The following is a 26,065-nucleotide window of genomic DNA, read 5'->3' on the forward strand; positions in this document are numbered from 1 at the left end:
CCACAGCATATGCTGCCTCAGTCTCAAAAGTAGGAGAAATATACTTCAAATACATATCCTGTATGTTAGTAATCCAAAGAAGCATCTATATCTGTATACATTTTTATTTACTGTCTGCTGCATAAATTAGAAGAAGTAACCCATTCCTTAGGATTTGAAGGCTATGTATCAAATATTTTGCATGTTCTCTAACAAATTTTAATTTTCAAGGAATAATATTTCATCTGGAAATGGAATAATTCTAACTCAGTTGAAATTTCCATTCTATTTCCTAGACCAGCACTATGCTTAGGTTACATTCTGTGAGAAGTAGGATAAGAGAATATCTTATTTTCTTTAAAATATAATACATATACCAAATATCGAGACATATCCTTGAATTAACACTGTTAGTTTTAATCAGTAAAAGAGGGAAAGAAGGATGGCAATACAAAACAGGTTTTAACATAGAGCCTACTTGAAATACTTTTATATTTTGATAATAAAACATACTGATTTTGTAAATTCAGTTTCTTTTCTGTGTTTATAGAAAAGTGGCTTGATGAATGTGGAACATAAAAATTCATTGTTATCCAACATCATTCCAATATTTTAGGTATTTTCCATATTTTCTCAGTTAATATAAAACTCATGTTTGTTTCTTTTCTAAAGAAGTTTTTTTTTTTCATTTTCTATTTTCCTTGTTCTTTTTAGATATACATTGCAGTAGAGTATATTTTGACATATAGTGTATACATGGAGTGTAACATTCTAATTAGGATTCCATTCTTCTTGTGCATGATGTGAAGTTTCACTGGTGGTGTATTCATATATGATGAAAAAGAGTAAAGTGTTATTTTAGAAAGGCTAGGCATTATTTAAAAGAAATATTCAAGGTGTGTTCTTCATGATTTACTGAGAAGTATTTTTTTTTTTAATACAATTAGGAAAGAGTTTTTGTTTTTGGGTTTTTTTATTTGTTTGTTTGGTTGGTTTTTTGTTTTGTTTGGTGCTGTCGAATGAACCCAAGACCTCAAATATTCTTCACATGCACTCTGCTTCTGAGCTACAGCACAAACCTCATAGGAATTGGTTTTAACTGATTTTTGGTTCTTAATCCTAATTTATTATTTTTCTTTCTGTTATTAAGTGTTTCTGATTTCAGCTTTTCCTATCATTTCCCCTCAATGGATTTCCCTCAGTGTGTTCCTTTAGGAACAGCAGCCCATTCACTTCTTTACCAGTGCAGAGGATTTACCTGACAGGTGTCCAACTCAATATGAGCCCAGTCATAGGGAGGCTGTTTGAGCCTCTTGAGAGCCTTGCCATCTGCTGAATATATGTAGGTGAGAGGAATTTCAAAGTATAAACACAAGTGAAAACATACTGGGTTATTTTGTGTGGACTCCTGAAATTCATTTAATCATTGGCTAGTTTTGTGCCATTAGAAAAATTTATTAGGAATGAAGTCTACCAAGCATTTGATTTTTTAAAAATTTGTTCTATATAGTTATTCATGATAGTAGAATGCATTTTGATTCATCATACATAAATGGAGTATAACTTCTCATTCTTTTGAATGTACATGATGTAGGATCGTAGTGGTCATGTAATCATATATGTATGTAGGTTATTAATGTCTGATTCATTCTACTATCCTTCCTGTGCCCATACCACTTCCTTCCTTTTACTCCCCACTGCCTATTCTATAGTAACCTCTATTCTTCCCTGGCCCCCATCCCATTATTGTGAATTAGAATCTGCATGTCAGAGAAAATATTTGGCCTTTGATTTTGGGATTGTTTTATTTTGTTTAGCATGATAGTCTCCAGCTCCATTCATTTACTGGAAAATGCCATAATTTTATTCTTCTTTAAGGCTCAGTAATAGTGCATTATGTATATATACCACATTTTATTTATCCATTCATCTGTTGAAGGGTATCTAGATTGGTTTCATAATTCAACTATTGTGAGTTGAGCTGCTATAAACATTGATGTGGCTGTGTCACTGTAGTATGCTGTTTTTAAGTTCTTTGGCTATAAACTGGGGATGGGATTGCTGGGTCAAATGGTGGTTCCATTCCAAGTTTTCTGAGAAATCTCCATCCTGCTTTCCATAGTGATCTCAACAGTTTGCATTCCCACCAGCAGTGTATGTGTGTATCTTTTGCCCCATAGCCTCATCATTGTTGTTGATTGAATTCTTGATAATTGCCATTCTGACTGGAGTAAGATGAAATCATGGTGTACTTTTGATTTGCATTTCTCTAATTGCTAGAGATGTTGAACATTTTTTCATAAATTTGTTGATCAAATGTATTTCTTCTTCTGTGAAGTATCTATTCAGTTCCTAGCCCATTTATTGAGTGGGTTATTTGGTTTTTTGGTGTGTAGTTTCATAAGTTCTTTAGATAACCTGGAGATTAATGCTGTGTCTGAGGTGCATTTTTCCCTTGCTATAGGCAATCATGTTAACAATCATGTTATTGATTGTTTTCTTTGCTGTGAAGAAGCTTTTTAGTTTGATTCCATCCCATTTATTGATTCTTGATTTAACTTCTTGTGCTTTAGGGGTCTTGTTAAGGAAGTCTGTTCCTAAGTCAACATGAAGAAGATTTGGGCCTACTTTTTCTTATATTAGGCACAGGATCTCTGTACTAGTACCTAAGTCTTTGATCCACCTTGTGTTGAGTTTTGTGCAGGGTGGGAGATAGGGGTTTAATTTTTAAATTTGCTTTTCTATTTTCTTCAAAAAGTAGTGATACCCATTTTCCTAATTAAAAAAGGAAAAAGCCCACCATTTTCTTTTTTATTTTATTTTATTTTATTTTATTTTATTTTATTTTATTTATTTATTTTTTGCGGTGCTGGGAATTAAACCCAGGGCCTTCTGCTTACGAGGCAAGCACACTACCAACTGAGCTATATCCCCAGCCCACCTTTTTATTTTTTCCTAAACTTTTTGTGCTCCCTATTGTCATTTCCTCCTGTACTCTTTAACAGTTAGGGGAAATAATAAACTGGATCTATAGGTCCCATTTCCTTGCATATGTAGAAATTTTAAAGATCTTTTCCAGGTGTCCTAATTTTTTTCTCACTCTTCTTTGAGATTCACATTGTTGCTATGCCATTAGTTGAAGCAAAACTAAATGTGCTTATGAACATGGGAGTCCTGGAGTTCTGCTCTTGCCAAATCTCATGAAATGAGATATATATTGGATATTTTGGGTAAGTTTTATCCCACATGATGCATTATTCACTAATATGCATTTATATATGATTTTTAAATTTTTTTGGTGCATTATAGTCTTACATAGTACTGTGGCTCATTTTGACATATTCATAAAAGTGTATTAACGTTGTTTTCTCCATTTCAACCCCAGTACCACCTCCTATTAGCTCCTCTTCCCTTCCCATTATTCCCTTTCCCTACTCAGTTATTCTTTCTTCTATTTATTTGTTTTAATTTATTCATTAGAGTTATACATAACATCAGAATGCAATTTGGTATATTCACACATGAACAGAGTATAATTTGGCCAACTTCATTTCCCAGTTCTTTCCTTTTCTCTCTCCTGTTCCCTCCCTGTTGGTCCCCTGCTTCTACTCTACTAATTTCCTTTCTATTTTCATGAGATTCCTTTTGAGAAATTCCCTTTCTCTCTCTAACCTCCAATTATGAAAGAAAACATTTGACCTTGGCCTTTGTGAGTCTGATTTATTCCATAGTAGGTTGTTCTTCAGTTCAATTCATGTATCAGGAATTGACATAATTTCATTGTTCTTTATGGTTGAGCAGAACTAAATCGTGCATATATACCACATTTTCTCTATCCATTCATCTCTTTCTGGTTACCGAGGTAGGTCCCATAACTTGGCTTTTGTGGATTGAGCTGCTATGAGGATTGGTATGCATATGACTATGGCATACTGATTTTAGTTCTTTTGGATGAATACCAATGAATGGGAGAGTTGGGGCATATGGTAGTTACATTCCTAGTGTTTTGAGGAAACTCCATACTGTTTTCTGAAGTGGTATACCAAATGCAGTCTACCAACAATGTATAGGTGTAAACTTTCCCCACATCCTCACCAACATCTTTTTTTTCATGATTGCCATTTTAATAGGAGTGAGATGAAATATCAATGTAGCTTTGACTTCGTCTGATTGCTAAGGATGAACATTTTTTTCATATATTTTCTGACCGTTTATATTTCTTCTGTTGAGAAATGTCACTTCAGACCTTTTGCCTATTTATTGAGTGCGTTATGAGGGTGTTTTTGGTGTTAAGTGTTTTGAGTTCTTTACATATCTGGTTATTGCTCCCTCGTCAGAAGAATAGCTTGTGAAGATGTTCTTCCATACTGTAGGTTCTGTGCTCTTGTTTACTTTACTATAACACCTAGCGGTTCTTGGTTTTATTTCTTGGCTTTTAGGAGGAAGTCAGCACTATCTCAACTAGTGGTTCTTGGTTTTATTTCTTGAGCTTTACAAAGAAAGTCAGTGCCTACAACAATGTATTGGAATGTTGCCCCTATAATTTTTTCTAGCATTTTCACTGCTTCTGGTCTAATTCCAAGCTCTTTAATCTACTTTGAATTGATTTTAGTGCAGGGTAAGAAGCAGAAATCTGTAGTCCATGTAGTTATCCATTTTTCCCATCATCATTTGATAGAAAGGCTATTTCCTTTTTTCTTTTCTTTTCTTTTTGGTACCAATTATTGAACTAGGGGTACTAAACCATTGGTACATCCTCAACCCTTTTTCATATTTTATTTACAGACATGGTCTCACTGAGTTGTTTAGTGCTTTGCTAAGGTGCCGAAGCTGGCACTCATGATTCTCCTGCCTAAGCCTCCTGAGCTGCTGGGATTACAGTCATGCCCCCTCATTCCCAGCTGAAAGGCTGTCTTTCCCAATGAATACTTTTGGCACCTCTCAAGGATCAGATGGTTGTATTTATGTGATTTTTCTCTGGGACTCTTGTCTATTCCATTGTTCATCACTTCTGTTTTTATGCCAGTATGTTGCTCTTTTGGTTATAGCTGTGTAGTATAATTTTAGATCAGGTATTACGATGCCTCCAGCCTTTCTCTTGTTGTTTAGTATTACTTTGGCTATCCTGGGTTTTTTATTTTTCCATATAAATTTTAGGACTTTTTCCTAATTCTGTGAAAAATGTCATTGGTATTTTCATGGGAATTGCAGTGAATCTATAGATTTGTTTTCGTAATATGACCATTTAGATGATATTAAACCTACCTATCTATGAACATGGTAGGTCTTTCCATTTTAAAACTAAGGTCTTCTTTTCTGCAATGTGTGGTAATTTTCATTGTAGAAGTCTTTCATCTCCTTAATTAGATTGATTCTTCAGTATTTCATTCTTTTTGAGGTTATTGTGAATGAAGTAGTTTTCTTTTCTTTGTTTTTTCTTTTCTTTTTTTTTTTGGTACTGGAAATTGAACACAAGGACACTTAACCACTGAGCCACATCCCCAGCCCTTTTTTTTAGGCCCTCACTAAGTAGCTGATTCTGGCTTTGAATTTGAAATCCTCCTGCCTCAGGCTCCTGAGCTGCTGGGACTACAGGCATGTGCCACCTTGCCTGGCTGGAGTAGTTTTCTTGATTATTTTTCTCAGAAGATTCATTGTTGGAGCGTAAGACAGTTAATTATTTTTGTGTGTTTATCTTGTATCCTGATACTTTGATGAATTTGTTTATCAGATAGAAATCTGTTACTACTTTTTTTTTTTGGGGGGGGACAGGTGTTCTAGATGTAGAATCTTATCAGCAAACAGAGATTACTTGACTTCTTTTTTCCCTATTTCTTTTCCTTTAATTTTCTTCTCTTCCCTGATTTCTCTGGTAGAGTTTCAAACACTGTATTGAATATAAATAAAGACCTTTTTTGGTTCTGAGTTTATAGGAAATGATTTCAGTTTTCTCTTCATTCAGTAAGATCTTGGCTTTTGGTCTGTCATATATAGCTTTTATGATATTAAAGTAAGTTTCTTTTATCCTTACCTTCTCCAGCATTTTTAGCATGAATGGGTGGTGAATTTTATCCATATCTTTTTAGGCCTGTATTAAGATGATCATGTGATTTTTGTCCTTGATTTTATTTATGTGATAAATTACATTTGTTGATTTACTTATATTCTACCAACCTTGCATTCCTATGATGATTACAACTTGATCATGATGTACAATCTTCTTAATGTTTTTAAATGTGGTTTACTAATTTTTTATTAAGAAATTTTGTATCTATATTCATAAGTAATATGGGTCTGTTTCCTTTTCTTGACATACCTTTATTTTGTTTTGCTAGCTACACAGAATGAGTTTGGAAGTTTTCCCTCATTTTCTATTTCATGAATAATTTAAGAAAGATTGGTGTTAGTTCTTCTTTAAAGACCTACTAGAGCTCAGCTCAATATCCATTTAGTCCTGGACTTTTCTTTGTTGGAAGGCATTTTTTTTTTTTTTCTGCTTTAATATCATGGCTTGCTACTCACCTGTTTAGGTTTTCTGCATCCTCTTGGTTCAATTTTTATTGGCTATATGTGCCTAGAAATTTGTCAATAACTTTCCAACTTCTGGAATATAAGTATTCAAAAGAGTTCATAATGATCCTCTGACCTTCACACATGTCTACAGTGATATCTCCTTATACATCTCTAATTTTTCTTAATTTGGGTCTTATCTCACTCTTTTAGTTAATATAGCTATGAATTTGTTGATATTGTTTATCTTTTAAAAGCGTGGCACTGATCCTTTACATTGGTTTTTTTATTCTCTATTCCATTAATTTCAATTATGATCTTAATTATTTTCTTTCTTCCGGTTTTGGAATTAATTTGTTCCTGCTCTTCTAAGACCTTGAGATATAACATTAGGTTGTTTATTTGAGTTTTTTTTTTTTTTTTTAATGTGGACACTTGATGCTATCAACTTTCCTCTTATGTCCTCCTTCATTTGATGCTATCAACTTTCCTTTTACTTCTTTCTTCTTAGTGGTCCACAGATTTTGGAATGTGGTACCACTGTTCTAATTTGATTCTAGGACTTTTTAAAAAATTTTTTTAAATTTTCCCTCTTATTTCTTCTGTGGTCCATTTTTCATGCAAAAGAGCATTGTTTAGTGTCCATGTGTTTATGTGGTTTTTATAAGTTTTCTTCCTGTTGATTCCTAATTTCAGTCCATTATGAACTGATGAGATATGTGGGATAATATCTTTTTTTTTTTTTTTTTTTTTGCATTTGCTAAGACTTGCTCTGCATTCTAAAACATTGCCTATTTTGGAAAATGTTCTGTGGATTGCTAGAAGACAGTGTATTTAGCTGTTGAGTGAAATATTCTAAAGATGTCTGTTAGGTCAGTTTGATTTATGGTATTATTTAAGTTAGAACTGTCTTTATTGATGACCTGTCTTTATTGGATGATCTATCTCTTGTTGAGATGGGTGTATTGAAATCATGAAACATTGTCTCATGATCAAAGTCAAGAAGTGTTTTTTTTTTTATGTAATTAGGTTTACTGACATTGGTTGCATAAATGTTTACCATCATGATATCTTCTTGTTGGCTTGTTCCTATTAACAGTGTGTAGTGGCATTCCTTGTCTCTTTGGATTAACTTTTGGTTGAAATCTGCTTTGTCAGATTGTTTTTGAACTCTATTTATGTGGAATATCATTTCCATTCTTTTATTCAATCTATTAATAGTTGCATGAGTCTCTTAAAAAGTAAATATAACTGGATCTTATTTTTTAATCAATTCTGCCATTCTGTTTCTTTTAAGTGGAGAGTTGAGACTGTTTACATTCAGAATTATGGGAAGAAAGAGCCCAGACAGCTCAGTCAGTAGAGCATCAGAATTATGGGAAGGAGATGTTTTTTATTTCCATTTTGGTTTGTTTTATTGATTAATTTATTTGTTTAATTGCTTAATTATTTAATTTCTATTTGTTTAATTGCTTTTCTGAAGCTTCACTAATTTAAGATCTCTGGGGCATGTTTTTGAGTTCTTCATGTAATATTTCTTTTAAGTGTTTTCTGTAATGTAGGCTTAGTGTTCAAAAAGACTTTTAGTTTATTCTTATCATGAGAAGTTTTTGTTTCTCCTTCAATTATGAACAATGAATTTTCTGGCTAAAATTCCTTTCAGAGGTGTGATTATCTCATTACAAGACCTCCTGGGTTTTAGAATCTGAGTTGAGAAGTCTATTAGTGATACATTCAGATGAATTTTTAAATTTAATTTCTTGTGTCTTTTATATCTAGGAGTTCTTATTGGTTTCTTTTCAGAATTTTTATTTCTTTTTTTTTTTTTTTTTTTCAAGCATAAGCTGGGAGATACCTTGTCTGGAATTAGAGAACTTTGGCAAATTCTAAGTCTTCTTTTTTTTTTTTTTTTTATTTATTTATTTTTTTTACGTTTACATAGGGTAATGATGTTTATTATATTTTTCCCCTCCCCCCCACCCCTCCCACCCCTCCCACCCCTCCCACCCCTCCCACCCCTCTTTTCCCTCTACACAGTCCTTCTTTCCTTCATTCTTACTGCTCTCCTTAGCCTAACTCTAAACCTAACCCTAAACCTAATGCTAGCCCGTCCCACCCCCCATTATATGTCCTCATCCGCTTATCAGCGAGATCATTTGTCCTTTAGTTTTTTGAGATTGGCTTATCTCACTTAGCATGATATTCTCCAATTTCGACCATTTGCCTACAAATGCCATAATTTTATCATTCTTCATTGCGGAGTAATATTCCATTGTATAAATATGCCACAGTTTCTTTATCCATTCATCAACTGAAGGGCATCTAGGTTGGTTCCACAATCTGGCTATGGTGAATTGAGCAGCAATGAACATTGATGTGGCTGTATCTCTGTAGTATGCTGATTTTAAGTCCTTTGGGTATAGGCCAAGGAGTGGGATAGCTGGGTCAAATGGTGTTTCCATTCCAAGCTTTCTGAGGAATCTCCACACTGCTTTCCAGAGTGGTTGCACTAATTTGCAACCCCACCAGCAATGTATGAGTGTTCCTTTTTCACCACATCCTCGCCAACACCTATTGTTGCTTGTATTCTTGATAATCGCCATTCTAATTGGGGTGAGATGAAATCTTAGGGTGGTTTTGATTTGCATTTCCCTTATTACTAGGGATGTTGAACATTTTTTCATATATCTGGTGATTACTTGTACATCTTCTTCTGTGAAGTGTCTGTTCATTTCCTTAGCCCATTTGTTGATTGGATTATTTGTATTCTTCGTGTAGAGTTTTTTGAGTTCTTTATAGATTCTGGAAATTAGCGCTCTATCTGAGGTATGGTTGGCAAAGATATTCTCCCACTCTGTAGGCTCTCTCTTCACATTTCTGATAGTTTCCTTTGCTGAGAGAAAGCTTTTTAGTTTGAATCTATCCCAGTTGTTTATTCTTGCTTTTATTTCTTGTGCTATGGGAGTCCTGTTAAGGAAATCTGATCCTGAGCCAACAAGTTGAAGATTTGGACCTACTTTTTCTTCTATAAGATGCAGGGTCTCTGGTCTGATTCCGAGGTCCTTGATCCATTTTGAGTTGAGTTTTGTGTAGGGTGAGAGATAGGGGTTTAGTTTCATTCTATTGCATATAGTTTTCCAGTTTTCCCAGCACCATTTGTTGAAGAGGCTATCTTTTCTCCATTGCATATTGTTGGAACCTTTGTCTAGTATGAGAAAATTGTATTTATTTGGGTTTGTGTCCATGTCCTCTATTCTGTACCATTGATCTACCTGTCTATTTTGGTACCAATACCATGCCGTTTTTGTTACTATTGCTTTGTAGTAGAGTTGAAGATCTGGTATTGCAATACCCCCTGCTTCGCTCTTGCTACTGAGGATTGCTTTAGCTATTCTAGGTTTTTTATTCTTCCAGATGAATTTCATAATTGCTTGCTCTATTTCTGCAAGGTACATCATTGGGATTTTAATTGGAATTGCATTGAATCTGTATAGAACTTTAGGTAGTATAGCCATTTTGACGATATTAATTCTGCCTATCCAGGAACATGGGAGATCTTTCCATCTTCTAAGGTTTTCTTGAATTTCTTTCTTTAGTGTTCTGTAGTTCTCATTGTAGAGGTCTTTCACCTCTTTTGTGAGATTGATTCCCAAGTATTTTATTTTATTTTATTTTTTTTTTTTTTGATGCTATTGTGAATGGAGTAGTTTTCCTAATTTCTCTTTCTGAAGATTCATCACTTATGTATAAAAATGCATTGGATTTATGAGCATTGATCTTGTAACCTGCTACTTTACTGAATTCACTTATGAGTTCTAAAAGTTTTCTGGTGGAATTTCCAGGTTCCTCTAAATATATAATCATGTCATCAGCGAACAGGGATAGTTTGAGTTCTTCTTTTCCTATTCGTATCCCTTTAATTTCTTTGGTTTGTCTGATTGCTCTGGCTAGAGTCTCAAGGACGATGTTGAATAGAAGCGGTGAAAGAGGGCATCCCTGCCTTGTTCCAGTTTTTAGGGGGAACGCTTTCAGTTTTTCACCATTTAGAATGATATTAGCCATGGGCTTAGCGTAGATGGCCTTTATAATGTTTAGGAATGTTCCCATTACCCCAATTTTTTCTAGTGTTTTGAGCATGAAGGGATGCTGTATTTTATCAAATGCTTTTTCTGCATCTATTGAAATAATCATGTGATTCTTAACTTTAAGTCTGTTGATATGGTGAATGACATTTATTGATTTCCGAATGTTGAACCAACCTTGCATCCCTGGGATAAAACCCACTTGATCGTGGTGCACTATCTTTTTAATATATATTTGTATGCGATTTGCTAAAATTTTGTTGAGAATTTTTGCATCGATGTTCATTAAGGATATTGGTCTGAAATTTTCTTTCCTTGATGTGTCTCTGTCTGGTTTAGGTATCAGGGTGATATTGGCTTCATAGAACGAGTTTGGTAGGGTTCCCTCCTCTTCTATTTCATGGAATAGTTTGAGGAGTATTGGAATGAGCTCTTCTTTAAAGGTTTTATAGAACTCGGCTGAGAACCCATCTGGTCCTGGACTTTTCTTTGTTGGTAGGCTTTTGATGACCTCTTCTATTTCATTGCTTGAAATTGGTTTATTTAAGTTGTGTATGTCATCCTCGTTCAGTTTAGGTAGTTCATATGTCTCTAGAAATTTGTTGATGTCTTCAAGGTTTTCTGTTTTGTTGGAGTATAGATTTTCGAAATAGCTTCTAATTATGTTTGTATTTCACTCGTGTCTGTTGTGATGTTTCCTTGTTCATTCCGAATTTTAGTAATTTGAGTTTTCTCCCTCTTTCTCTTTGTTAGTGTGGCTAAGGGTTTATCAATTTTATTTATTTTTTCAAAGAACCAACTATTTATTTTATTAATTTTTCCGATTGTTTCTTTTGTTTCGATTTCGTTGATTTCGGCTCTGATTTTAACTATTTCCTGTCTTCTACTACTTTTGGTATTGGTCTGCTCTTCTTTTTCTAGTGCTTTGAGCTGTAGTGTTAACTCGTTTATTTGTTGATTTCTACTTCTTTTTTTGAATGCACCCCATGAAATAAATGTTCCTCTAAGTACTGCTTTCATAGTGTCCCAGAGATTTTGATATGATGTGTCTTTGTTCTCGTTTACTTCTAAGAATTTTTTTATTTCCCTCCTGATGTCTTCTATTATCCATTCATCATATAATAGTGTATTATTTAGTCTCCAGGTATTGGAGAAGTTTCTGTTTTTTATTCTGTCATTTATTTCTAATTTCAATCCATTATGATCTGATAGAGTACAAGGTAGTATCTCTATCTTCTTGTATTTACTAACAGTAGCTTTGTGGCATAAAATATGGTCTATTTAGAGAAGGATCCATGTGCTGCTGAGAAGAAAGTGTATTCATTCTTTGTTGGATGGTATATTCTATATATGTCCGTTAAGTCTAAATTGCTGATTGTGTTGTTGAGATCTATAGTTTCTTTATTCAATTTTTGTTTGGACGATCTATCCAGTGGTGAGAGAGGTGTGTTAAAATCGCCTAGTATTATTGTGTTGTGGTCTATTTGATTTCTGGAATTGAGAAGGATTTGTTTGACGTACGTGGATGAGCCAATGTTCGGGGCATAGATATTTATGATTGTTATGTCTTGCTGATTTATGCTTCCCTTAAGCAGCATGTAATGTCCTTCTTTATCCCTTCTGACTAGTTTTGGTTTGAAGTCCACATTATCTGAGATGAGGATGGATACTCCAGCTTTTTTGCTGTGTCCGTGTGCATGGTATGTTTTTTCCCCATCCTTTCACCTTTAGTCTATGGGTGTCTCTTTCTATGAGATGTGTCTCTTGCAGGCAGCATATTGTTGGATTTTTCTTTTTAATCCAATCTGCCAGTCTGTGTCTTTTGATTGATGAGAATTTTTATTTCTTAAGTCACATGGTCTTTCACTTCCTGTAATTGCTCTTATTTCATTCCTTAATTTATTCTTAGATCATTTTTAGCTCATTAATCATTTTAATAATCATATTTTTGTAATATTTCAATGGAATTTAATCCTTTTCCATTTCTGTGTATTTCTTTGTTGGAGAATTATAACTTTTGGGGGGAGGGTGCTTGTTTGCCCATTTCCTTTTGTATTCAGAGATATCAGATTTGTGGATCTGTTGAGATGGATTTGTCTTTCTCTTGTGAGAATATCCTTTGGTCTGTAGTTGTTTTTTTTTTTTTTTTTATAATTAGTCTTGTGTTGTTGATGTCTGAGTTTCAGCATGTTGGCTCAATGTAAACCAAATATTAATTTCAACTGCCAATGCCCCTCAGTTTATTGCTGCATGTTTTAGTCAGCTTTTTTTACTGCTATGATTAAAAGATCCAACCAGAACAATCTTAGAGGAGGAAAAGTCTATTTGAGGGCTCACAGTTTCAGAGGTCTCAATTCATAGATTGCTCCATCACTCCAGGCTCAAGTGGGGCAGAACAACATGGCAGAAGAGTGTGGCAGAGGGAAGCAGCTCACTTGATCAGAAAGCAGAGAGAGAGACTCCACTTGCCAAATACAAATATATATCCCAATGTCACACCCCCAATGCCCACCGCCTCTAGCCATACCCCACCTGCCTCCACTTACCACTCAGTTAATACCATCAGGGGATTAATTCACTGATTGGGTTAAGGTTCTCACAACCCAGTCATTTCCTCTCTGAACCCTCTTGCATTATCTCACACTTGAGCTTTTGGGGGATACCTCACATCTGAACCATAACACTACAGAACTGTTGATTCAATTCATTCTTATAAATCTGTAACTTTGTGGATTTTTGGAACCTTCTTTTTGGAAACTTTCTCTGATTTTGCTGTAGGATTAGATGTTCAAGAGTGGGACTTGATTTCATTCCCACTTGTGACCTAGTCACTGAATTTTTTGTCTTCCCTACTCTAGGTGGTAGTGTATTATTGATGTATGAGTGGAGTTAGCTTGTGTGTGGTGGAAAGTCCATTGTAATTTTGGTGCATTGTGGGTGTAGTGCAGCCTTGGAGTCTGTACCCTGTGATCTTGTAGTGTATCATTTTCAAGCCCCTCCCAGAAAAGGGGGAAACAAGTACAGCAACGACTGAAGTGATCAATATACAACATTTGAAATATGCGCACTGCCTACTATGACATGCATACCGTTGATTACTGCAAAAGGAGAACTCATGGGGTCAAAATTTAACAATAGCAGTGATGATAAATAGCTGTGAACTAGATGAAACATTAAACAGTGCAGGTCAATTATGCCTTCTCCAGTACTAATAACTGCAACAACAGGAATGGTGGGCATAGTAATTATGTAAACTATGTATTAAAACCAATAAAATTACAGTTCATTTAAAGGACAGGAAATGAAATAAGATGGTAAATAATATTTAAAATGTGAATAGAGGTAAAGTGAAGAATTAGAAATGGCTATAAATAAGGTGAAGGAAAATAATGACTAAATAAAATAAAGTGAGAGAGAAAGAAAGGAGGAGACAATGATGATTCGGCTATTGAAAGAGGAAGAGAAATGAGGAGTAATAAGTAATAAGAAAAACAAAAACAAGAGCCAAAACAAACAAAAAGTTAAACTGAAACACATAAACAAAAATGCTTACCCTCTAAAGTCAAAATAAGGCCAAAAAAACAAAACGAACAAAAAACCCCAACCAAACAGATGAGGAAAGAAAGAGAAAAATTAAAAAAAGGTAGAAAAAAGAAAAATGATAAAAAAAAGAAAAACAATGTATGTGTGCGTGCTTGCGTGTATCTATGAATCAGTCAACATAGCTAGGACACCCACACATTTAAACTCATACTCAATGGAAAAAGGAAAAAAGAAGAAGAAAATCTTAGTGAAAATGAAGAGATTGTGCTGAGGTGATCAAACTATTGACAAACATTGATGTCATGCTGTCAGTTTCTTCTTGGACCATGTAACCCTAAGAAAGAACAAGGGCTGGGCATTGTTCGAGTTGCTCACAAAACCGTCAGCTGGAGGTGGCTTGCAACTAAAACTGGTTATATTGGTTCTCAGCTTTCCTTCATGTCAGTTTAAGTTAAATCAGAATGGGAAGTGCTGACAATCAGAGTTTTGTCCAGTAAAACTAGATAGATGCCCTTCCAAGACAGGTTTAATGCAGAGTTCTAAATGTGAAGTTCATGGTTTTCATTTCTGACTAACCTTCTAATCTTTGTCAGGAAGTAACTGTTCTAGAGAGAATAGCTTTACCGACCTCCTTGCCAGGCAGAAACAGATCTTCTGAGTGTCTGGTTGGTGGAGAGGGGAGTACAGTCCTAAGTGTTCCATTCTTGGAACAACTTTTATTCTCATACTGTCTGTAGCCTACAAATATGGTCATCCCATGATCAGACCTCAAGCACAAGCTTGCCTGCCTATCCAGCTTTTGGGGTATTTCCCACTAATTTTGCAAGCCACCAAACCCAAAGGGAAAGTGAGTAGCACTTTCCACTCCGTGTATCTGAACTGAGTCTCCTGGTCACAATTCCTTTGTGTCTGCCTCAGTTATGTCTAGCCAAAAGAACTTTAGATCTCATGGAAGGGGCATGGAAGGATAATTGGAAAATGCCCGATATAAACATACTGTCTCCCACTGGCAGAAAGCCACAGGGAAAAAAACAAAAAATTAAAAGCCACAATGTGGCTTCTCCAAGATGGTGTCCCATGTCAGCTCTCAGCTCTCTGGCCAAGAAGTGTGGAGCATCCCTCACACATCAGCTCATTGCACTGCCTCTGAGTCACTCAAGTCAGACTACCTTGCTATTCTATGGGCTCCCTGTGCTAGATTTTCTTCACAAATTCAGTCTTTATTTCTACTTGGATTGTCTGTAGTGGACTAGTACCCATTTTTGCCTGGATTTGCAAGGTATTCTTTCCTGTCCTACTTTCAGATTGTCTACAATTCTGTCTTTATGGTTCTGACTTTGAGATTTGGTAGACCATACCTGTCACCCACCTCAGTGAGAAGCATTATTCCCATGGCTTAAATCCCAAGTCATAAAACAACTGGAAATTTTATCTTTCCTCCACTTTAGCATTGTCTTACTACTGTGCCTCACTTGCTAACACTTTTGCCCTTTTCCTGTGGAACTTTTAACACTGGCACACAAAAAATGAATAATATGATAGGCATAAATCCAAATAAATCATACCAGAGCAGGATTTTGAAAAGGTTAGCATCTTACATCTCTTTCTAATCTTAATTTTAAAAACACCTGTATTTACAGAAGTTGTGGACCAAGAAGAAAATATTTTCATCCAAGTATTACAGACTATTAATTCTATCCATGACTCCCCATTTATTTTTCAGAGATTTGGCCTTTCAGTTGTTACTTAATCTTTGTTTTCATAGTTATATATAAAATATTTCCTAGAAAGTTCTGTTAATTTGTGTTAACTTTTTGTCACTCTGACCAAACTATATGAACAGAAGAACTTAGAAAAGGAAAAAGTTATTTAAGGTTCACAGTTTCAGAGGTATCAGTCCATAGATAGGCAACTCCATTGTTATGAACCCAAGGTAAGGCAGAACATCATAGCAAAAGGTTTTGGCATACAAATGCTGATCTGCTCATGGTGACCAGGAAACAGGGGTGAGTGGAGGGGTCACAGGGAAGATGAACCCTCTGGGGCATTATCCCCAGTGACCCACCTCCAGTCATGCCACAGCTGCCAACATCTACCCTCAATCAGTCCATTCAAACTAGGATGCACTGATTAGGTGATTGCGCTCATAATCTCATCATTTTACCTCTGAATATTCCTTCACACAGAAGTTTTGGTGGACACCTCATATCCAAACAGTAACATGGCTGCTCTAATATTCTTGGTAATCTGTTACATTGTTTACCAGCAGAAAACAAGACAATATTTTGTGAACAGTACTTTGTACCAGGTACTGTTTTGTTTTGTTTGTTTTGTGGGGTACTGGGAATTGAACTCCAGGGGCACTCAACCACTGAGCCACATCTCCAGCCCTATTTTGTATTTTATTTAGAAACAGGATCTCACTGAATTGCTTACAGCCTTGCCATTGCTGAGACTGGCTGAACTTGTGATCCTCCTGTCTTAGCCTCTGAGCAGCTGGGATTCCAGGTACTGTTTCAGGTTCTTATATCCATTTAGTCGTTAATTATCACAGCTTATGAAGGATATAGCAGTAAAACAAAGCCCAGAGAGGTTAACTGACTTGTAGCAATACAAGTAATAAATGGTAAAGCTAGAATTAGAACATGTTATAGATAGGTTTCATCTCTTACATCCCTGGCACCACTTTCTCCTAATATTTTACTTACTCTTGGGAAAGTCAATTGCACCTTTCCATTCCATCCTCTTTTCCATCTAAAATACAAGTTTAGAATTACTGTAATATTTTTAAAATTCTATTGTTTAATCAATTCATATGCTATAAAAATTGGAATACAAGCTTTTGCTTACATATATTTCATTCCTGTTCCTTCTATATATGGTGTACTTTAAGGCTATGCACTATTAGGCTCTATTAGTGCCCAGTGCAATGGAGTAGACATGGTACATTGTGCTCTTATCTCTCTCTTTGCCCCTTTATGTCACAATGTCAATGAAGTTGGTAGAGTGAGCAATAGTTAATTTTTAGAACTCATTTCCTAAATAAGACAGCAATTCTAAAAATATATTCTATATTATCATTCATGGTTGTGAAGCTGCAATAATATTTTCTAATAATGAGAATAAGAAACCTTTTGAACAATCATGCCAAAGCATGACTTGTCTTTCTATACTGCTGTGGCCTAAATGTTTGTTACTCTCCCCAATTACTATTTTGACAATCTCCAATGTGATTGTATTAATGATAATTTCAATACTATGGTGAAGAAGAGCTAGAATCAAGACAGGGCCCCTCAGGATCTGCCATAAGATGAAGGTCAGCAAGTCTGTACCATTTGCACAGATGAGTGTCTCTCAGAAGTTTCTTATGCTGATGGATTTACTCCTGGGCTTTGGCCCAAAGAATCTGAAGTTAATATTCAGGGTCCCTTTCAGGATCCATTATTAGAAGGAGGCCGGCAAGCCCTCATGGAGGTAATAGGAAAATCTCCCAGCAGTTCCCTGCAAGGTGAGATAGCTCCCTGGTTGCTGCCTCCACTATGAAAAAGAGACTGGCAAACCTGTCCTGGTGACTCAAGACAGGCTAGTCTTTCAGCATTTCTTTGTATAAGTAGTTCTACATTCAAGCTGTGGCAGAGAGGACTTCAGCCAAGATGGCAACATTTCAGGATTTGTTGAGATAAACTGGTCAAATGGTCAAAGGATCTGCTTTTACATTTCTTCAAAGGTATACAGTGATCAATAAGCACACGAAAACATGTTGAATAAATTAACCACCAAAGGAACACAATTGATTTATGGGTGCTAATTTTATTTCCTGCTACTTTACTAAATTCACAGATAAACTGATTTCTACATATAGAATTATGTCATCAGCAAGTAGGGATAGTTTGAGCTCTTCCTTTCATATTCATATTCCTTTAATTTCTCTCTTTTGCCTAATTGTTTTGGGCTTGACAGACTTATATTTTGGGTCAAACTTGGATTTACAGAACTTGGCTCCCCAGTTGCCAGCCGCCATGCCTGGGATGCAAAATTGTTCCTTCCTATGTCTTCTGTGGGCAGCTGGGAGGATGTGGCTTCTTTCCTACACAAGAATATTGTGTAGCATGCCATTCCGTTTAGTCAGGCAGTGTCTTTGATCTCTGATTTCTCCATACCAAGACCTGCCTCAGGTCTCCTAAAAATGTGAGTTCATTTAATTCCCTTATTCCTCCCCTTTGCTCACAAAGGGACTGCTCTGACTGGTGCCTCTGGGGCAGTGGTGGCAGTGGGGATATCTTCCTTATTTTATTATATCCAACCTCCTGAGTCTCCAATCTTCTTTGAATATCCAGTGTTAATTCCCAGTAAACACCCCCTACCCATTTCACCTAAAAAATTAAGTATCATGTTTACAATTCCTATTAGTAGAGCTTTTAAAAACTATTGTTGATTAGGGCACTTAAAACCTATTATATGGTTAAGGTACTGGGTTTTTATGAGAATATTCTGATTAGGATTTCCAGAGAGTCTCTCTTAAGTTATTTGGATTGAGGGCCTGGATTTGGAATCTGAGAGGCTGTGTTCTAACCTCTGCTTTAAGGCAGGAGCATGCCTGGCATATTCAAGAAATATTGAGGAAGCTGGTGTGGCTTAACATAGTGAAGGATGGAGAAGCTAAGTTTGGAGAGTTTTGTATGGACATATCATATAGACCTTGAAGACCACTATATGAATTTGGATTATTGTTTAGATGAGTTTTGCCAAGACCATGATCTGCTTAGTATTTTAACAGGACCCTATAGAAACATATTAAAAGTTGATAAAGGTAGAAACAGGGAAATCCAGAGGGAGAGATTGTGATAGTACAAGTAGTGATGATGTTGGCTGGACTCAGGTTGTAGCAGGGAAAGTAGCCAAAAATAGTCAAATTTTGGCTGTATTTTGTAAATCAAACATGAATATTTTGAAAAATTGAATCCCCCATTCAAACAGGAGTCAGGAGTAACTCCAAGGTTTCAGCCTGAGCCTTTAGAAGGATGGACTTACTACTATATGAAATAACAGAGATTTCACAAAGAGTAAGTAGGTTTGGAAGAGAGAGTTTGATACAAGAGGCTCAGTTGGGAAGAGTTTAAGTGAGCAATGTCTATTAGCCATCCAAACAGAAAGGCCAAATAAGCCCAGAGTTCCAGCTAGAGATACTATGGAGAAACCACTGGCAGATAGATGAATATTAAAATCAAGAAAGTTGATATAATCATGTGAAAGGAGAAGGAAAGATAATCAAGGACTGAGCTCTGGCATTTTGATATTTAGTAAAGGGAGAGGACAAAACAAGGAAGAGGAACTGAAAAGGAGTAGCTTTGGGGAAACCAAGAAAGTATGGTATCCTAGAAGCTAAAAGAAGAGAGGGCATTTATTCTCTTAAGGTATATGAAGACTGAGAACTAACCACTGATTTAACAATATACAGCACATTGTGTTACTGAAGGGAATACTGGCACAGGAGAAATGAGGTCATTTCAGAATCAGTGTCCTTGAGTGGATAAGATGCTATGGGATTCAGCATGAGGCTCACTTTGCCTTATTTCCAGTTAAGAAGCAAATCGGGCAGAAAATCCCCAAATCCAAAAGTAGTAAGCCATTTGAGCAATAAGGAAGAATAGCCTAATTAACCTGTAAAAATCTAGAATGAGGCTGTAAATCTCCTTAACTGGGAAGTTACTTCAATCTTTAAAGATACTCTGTAAATAATACCATGCTTCTCACTTGATCATCAGGTGAGACGCTCCTGTGGTAATGCTAAATTTCATCTCATTATTTACTATACAAGTGACTTATTTATTATCTCTTGGTATAGTGCCAAAAAATTCCAAAAATAAAATTTTTGAACACTAATAAAACACACACTTGGGATTTCTAGTCATTTTTTTTTATTGTCACTGTTTCATAAAACAATACAATAGGTTATTCTTTGGTAAATCTAGTTAATGAGCAAGTTGGAAAGAGAAACCTGAGGCAAAGCCTATGGCAGTCAGTGTTCCAGAGATTTATTAATTTATAGTAAAAGACTAACATGACCCAGGGTTTAGCAATTCTACTTCTGTAATAATGAGTATTGAGACCGGAACATTTCACAAGATTGAATTCTAAAATTTTGACTTGATTCATAAATTATATACAAAATAGCAAAAAAACCTGGCTTTGAAATATTCATTTCATAATATCCAGTTTGAATTTTTTTCCATATCAAGAATCATGAATTATTACATGAGATATTGTTTTACTTTTTAAAAAATTTAAAGTTCATAGACTAAGTGAATATAACATTAAACAAGCCAACTGAAATTCTTGTACATACCTGGTTGTTTCCCTTATTTGAGATTTTAATAGTTCAGTTCCTACCCCAAAGATGAAAAGGAAAGGTGACAGGAGGTGAGCTGAGCCCCTGGCTGGGGAAGAGAAACAGGATGAGTGGAGCAAGAGGAGAGATGCTTAGTCATTAAATGACGTGCTCACCTAGACAATAACAATATCTAGATTTGGTCAGTCCTATTCAATTCTGTCTCAGTTTTGACAACAAAACCAAACCACTTAAACAGAAATAGCTTAGATGTTTGTAGAATTCACCTCAGTCCAACACATGGTACTTTCCACCCCGAGACCCAGTAGGTCAGTGCCTTTGGTAAGTAACCTCTGTAAGCCTGTTTCCAGTGAATCTTTCTGATATCATAACATCATTATGAGGGTCAAGTGAGATTTTAACTAGTAAAGAACACAAAGCTCCTTGAACCATTACTATTGCAATTTAATAATAATATATTGTTTTCCTAATTGTAATGATCTTTCAGGGGCAGAGAAAAAGAGGCAGAAGTATCTATATGGTCTTGAAATTATGAACTATCCATATGGTCTTGAATTTATTGTGTCTCTATGGTCTTGAAATTACATGTCATTAACAATGACCTCTAGTAGAACTATTAAAGCAGTAACATAGTTGAATAAAATTAAAAGAGTTAAGCAAAAGATGCAAGGTCCCTATCCTTTTTCTAAGCTAGTAAATTCCTTTATAATTCTTTAGACCAGAGTCAGGGAGGGGCTCAGGAGGTCGGTAGCCAGGGCCCAGGGCTGAGGCAATAGGAGGCAGTCCGTGGGCAGTGATGTGCTTCTTGTAGGCCTCACGGATGATCTTGAAGGCTTGAGCAGTAGCATAGGGTATGTCTGTAACAGGGTTGCGATATCGAGCTGGGCGATGGGTCACTGGGCAGACCTCCCGAACAGGGACTTTTGGGGGTCGACCTTGGGGGAACCATTCCTCAAATGTCACATCATCACTAAATGTGATGAAGGCACATGAGCTGTGAGCAGGTGGTACCATAGGTACAGTCCCAGCGTGGGGAGTTAGTGCAGAAGCTATGGGGAGCAGGATCAAGTCCTTCTACATCCACATTCTCTTCCTTGGGGCCCAGCTCCCCAACAGGTGGTGCTGTCATTGAATGAGAGGTGATTATGGGCCCAGGGCACTTCCATTTCTGCTTCTTTTTGTCAGCCTCAAGTCACTCATATGTCTCCAGTGAATGTAAGTCGAGCTCTTCTGATCTTGGCTTTCCTGAACAGCTCTTCTTGGGTCAGTGGTCTCACAGTGGGACCCTTTTTGCTTCTGGAACTGGCCCTGCCTCTCCTGTACCTGAAGAAATGTTTGTGGAGTATGTTCAACTGTAGATTGATGCATAAGTTTCTGACAGTCAGAGCCATCATCTTGTATAGTGGCAGCAGTCCCTTCCCTTCTCGGGCCTTTTGAGAGCTACCAGCTGGGGTACTGACATTTCGAGGTCTCAAGCTCTTTCGAGGCGCCTTATAGACTTTGATGACCACTCTGTGCTTCCTTCTTGGTTCTTCTGTTTCACCATCACTGGATGGTTCATCCCCTTCATCAGTGTCAAAGTCAGAGTCCACCTCGTGCTCTGTGTCTCACTGGTCTCCTTGATAATCATCATCTCCAGTTTCCTTGGTGAACCTCCATAAATCATCTGGTAGAACTCATCTTCCTCTGCCTCCAGAAGCTCAGAAAGCCTGTCCCCCGCTGTCTTCCGGGGGGCCCGGCCCCCAGCCAAACTCATTTTGCCTAGAAAGACTGTGTGGCCACCAAGGGCCTGCTCACCCGCTTGGTTCTCTATTTAGCCTCTTCTTAAACAGATGAGCTACACATATTCATTTGTGGTGGTTAAATAAATTATTCCTATTTTCTCAGGTGTAGACAGTTATAAACATAGAAAATTATATCTTCATTAACACTGATGAAAAATATAAATGTTTTATAACTAAAACTGCACATATGTTCAATTATTTTGTCTTTAAAATAGTAGAGAAATAGTATTTACCAAAATGAAAAACAAAAGGTAAATAAAAGGAACAGATGTTAGGGATTAAATTAATGGAACACATCATAGATTCTGTTTATTATAGCATTTCTCTTACAGGAATTCTACTTTTTTGCCCTGACACCTGCTTTGAACTGAAAGTGAATTATTGAATAGTTAAAAATCATACTGGGCAGGCCCCGCATGCCTGGCTCCACTGACTTCTTTCTTAATATACTAATGTGCATCTTTCTGAGAATGTTACAGAGCATAGAAAACTGAGTTTTTAGATTTTGTAACTTAAAAGGAAACCATGATGCCTCCACATCTTCAATCACCATCACTCTGCTTCATTATTCTGTAGCATTTAATCTTTTTCTAACATGTTATATAATTTATCTTTTTATTGCTTATTTTATGTTTATTCCATAAGAATGTATGTGCTGCTTGGCAGGGATTTTTGTTTCTGGATCCTTTAAGTATGCCAAGAACTTAGAACGGTGCCTAGGAACATAAACAAAGATAAATATTTTTGATGAATGAATGAATGAATGAATGAATGAATGAATTCTTATCTCCCTCTTTTGAAAAGATTCAAGTATTCTTCCTTTGATCCACATTAGGTTTATAAGTTTCAGTGGCATCTTTTGATATCTTTGGCTTAATACCTGGTCTGTTTTATTTTACTTAGGTACATTGTGCTGCAGTCTTCTAAAAGCAATTCCACAAGATTTTCTGGAATAACCAACCAAGTTGACCTTCCCTGCTACTGAAAGAACAGTAAATCTTGTGCATGAAACCAATAGTAAGCTCAACCTAGAAGCCTTTAAATACTCAATTTGACTGTAATTTCTTTTGTTCCAAAATTTTTGTTAATGATTTGAATGACTTGTTTGATTAAATTTTTAAGTAAAAATTGTGTATGTTTATGGTATACGGTTTGATGTTTTGATATATGTATACATTGTGGATTGGCTAAATCAAGCTAGTTAACATATGCATTACCTCACAGACTTTTTTTGTGGCAAGAACACTTAAAATCTACTCTTGGCAATATTCAAGTATACATTGTATTGTTATATAGTTACTATGGTACATAGAAGATTTATCTTATTCCTCTTACGTAAAATTTTGAATGATTTGACCAAAATCTCCCAAACCTTCCCCACATCCAGTCTCTGCTTCCAAGTTTGAGTTGTTTGGATTCCACATGCAAATGAGATCACACAGTATTTCTTCCTTCTCTTCCTCACTTACATCCCTTAACACAATGTTCTCAAGGTTCATCCAGTTGTTGCAAATGACCTGATCCCTTTGTTTTTAAGACTCAAGAGCACTCCACTGTATATATGTACCACATTTTCTTTATGTATTAATCTGTTGATAGAAATTAGGCTGATTCTCTATCTTGGCTATTGTGAGTAGTGCTCTACTGCTGTAATGAACATAGAAATGAAGAACTCTCTTCAATAAACCAGTTCCATTTCCTTTGTATATATCCAGTGGAATTACTGGATCACATGGTAGTTCTTTTTAAAATTTTTTGAGGAAACTCTGTGTTGTATTAGTCTACAATACTATCAACAGTTTATAAGGGTTTCCTGTTCTCCATATCCTTGCCAACACTTCCCTTTCACCTTTTTGATAACTGGTATGAGGTAATAATTGTAGTTTTAATTTGCATTTACCTTATTAGTGGTGCTAAACATTTTTTAAGTATACCTGTTGGTCATTTGTATTTTCTCTTTTGAGGAGTGTCTATTCAGACTATTTGCACATTTTCATATTGGATTATGCTTGAAATGACAATTTCAAGGATAAAAATTATCTTTTAGCCTTGAAGATAAAGGCACCACTATGTAAGAATTTTAGTGGATTATACCCTTGACATCTGACTTTAATCTTTGCCTGAGAATCTATAATTTTTTATGTTACCTTTTATGTGCTATTTATCAAATGCCAGATACCATGTGGAACAGTCCACATACACTATTCTATTTGCTCTTCACAAAACCCCTGTGCTGGGATGACTTACCAATGATGAGAACTTTCCATCTTTTCCATAATTATTAAGAATACTTCAGACAGGTACTGCTTTCAGTATCAAAAACACAAAGATGACTAGGAGAGGGGTCAGACATAAACCAAACAAAACAAAAAACCACATATATTTAAGTGATAAATGCTATATCAGGGACATGGACAAACTACTCTAAAGTATATGGGAAATTATAAGCTATATGGGGCTTAATTCTACCAGATATGCATTCCTAAAGCGCTATACTTTCACCTTAGGATTTGTATACTCTGTGACTTCCATCTTTGAATTCCCTCACCTCCTCCCATCAAAGCTCTAGGACTGAAAATAGGCATTGACTGAAGGAGTAACACCAACATGCTATTCAGAATTCCATGAAATTAACTGATTTAAAATTTTTGATGTTTAGAGAATCATAAATTGCTGTACTCATGTGTTTGGAAAGTGAGGAACACCAGGAAATATGTGCAGTTTAAACTTGAAAATAATTTATGTTGAACTTAACTTATACATGAATCTTGTGTGAAAAGTAAATAACTGTAAACAAATTATGAAAAATATAAAGAAAAAACCAAATAATGAAAATATTCTACCCATTTTCACTTTTCCAGTAAATTTAGAAAGAATTATAATTCATTTTTAGAATGATTTTTCTTCACGTATATAATCACAGTGCTTAGTAGAAGCACTTTCAGAAAGACTTCCTATCAGTTTAGCTATCTCTTTTACATATACCATGCCTCTTTTATATTTGTATAACAGCCATTTTGGAAATGCTTCTCCCACAAACCTGTAAGTTTCTTGAGTCCAGGCACTGTATGCAGGGTCTGTCACATAGAATATTCTCAAGAATATTGAATAAACTAGCCAGTGAATAATTATTTAAAACTATGGGACACAATGCTAAATGTTCTATAAAGAGTAATGACCAATTAGCATAATGCTATAAAGTTACATATATATTAAAGATAAATCAAGTAAAAACATATTTATCAATTACAAAACTTACAATTTTTTACACTATGTAGGTAGAACAGTGGCCCCCAAAAGTGTTCATGTCCTAATCACCCAAACCTGTGAATGTTAGGTTATATCACAAAGGGGAATTAAAATTGCTGATAGAATTAAACTTGCTAATCAGTTGATCTTCAAACAGAAAGATGTTCTGATTATCTGGGTGGGTTCAACTGAATAGCAGAGTCCTTTTTATGTGGAAGAAGGAGGCAGAATAAAAAGAACCAGTGAGCTGGCAATATAAGAATGACTGCCAGATGTTGCTGGCTTTGAAGATGGAAGAAGATACTAAAGAGCCAAGGAATGGGAGCAGCCTAGGAGCTGGGAAAGGCAAAGGAACAGACTCTCCCCTAGAGTCTTCTGAAGTAGACCCATCTTGCCTTAGTTTTAGTCTCATGATACCCATTTTGTACTTTGATGTGCAGAATTACAATAAATTTGTTTTAATCCATTAAATTTGTGGTAATTTTTTTTACATCAGCAATAGGAAGCTAATACAAATACCCATGGTGACAAGATAATTTTGGCTGTATATCTCAGAAAACCTAAGATAA

At 35.8% G+C, this 26,065-nt stretch overlaps 2 pseudogenes; one reads left to right on the forward strand and one right to left on the reverse strand.

Moving 5' to 3' along the window:
• Positions 1-26,065, forward strand: part of LOC124962348 (soluble calcium-activated nucleotidase 1-like) — a 914,602-nt pseudogene that overhangs the window by 21,228 nt on the left and 867,309 nt on the right.
• On the reverse strand, positions 21,154-22,219 carry LOC124961174 (vacuolar protein sorting-associated protein 72 homolog; annotated as a pseudogene).

Source organism: Sciurus carolinensis, chromosome 12 (assembly GCF_902686445.1).
Source record: "Sciurus carolinensis chromosome 12, mSciCar1.2, whole genome shotgun sequence".
Lineage (NCBI taxonomy): Eukaryota > Metazoa > Chordata > Mammalia > Rodentia > Sciuridae > Sciurus > Sciurus carolinensis.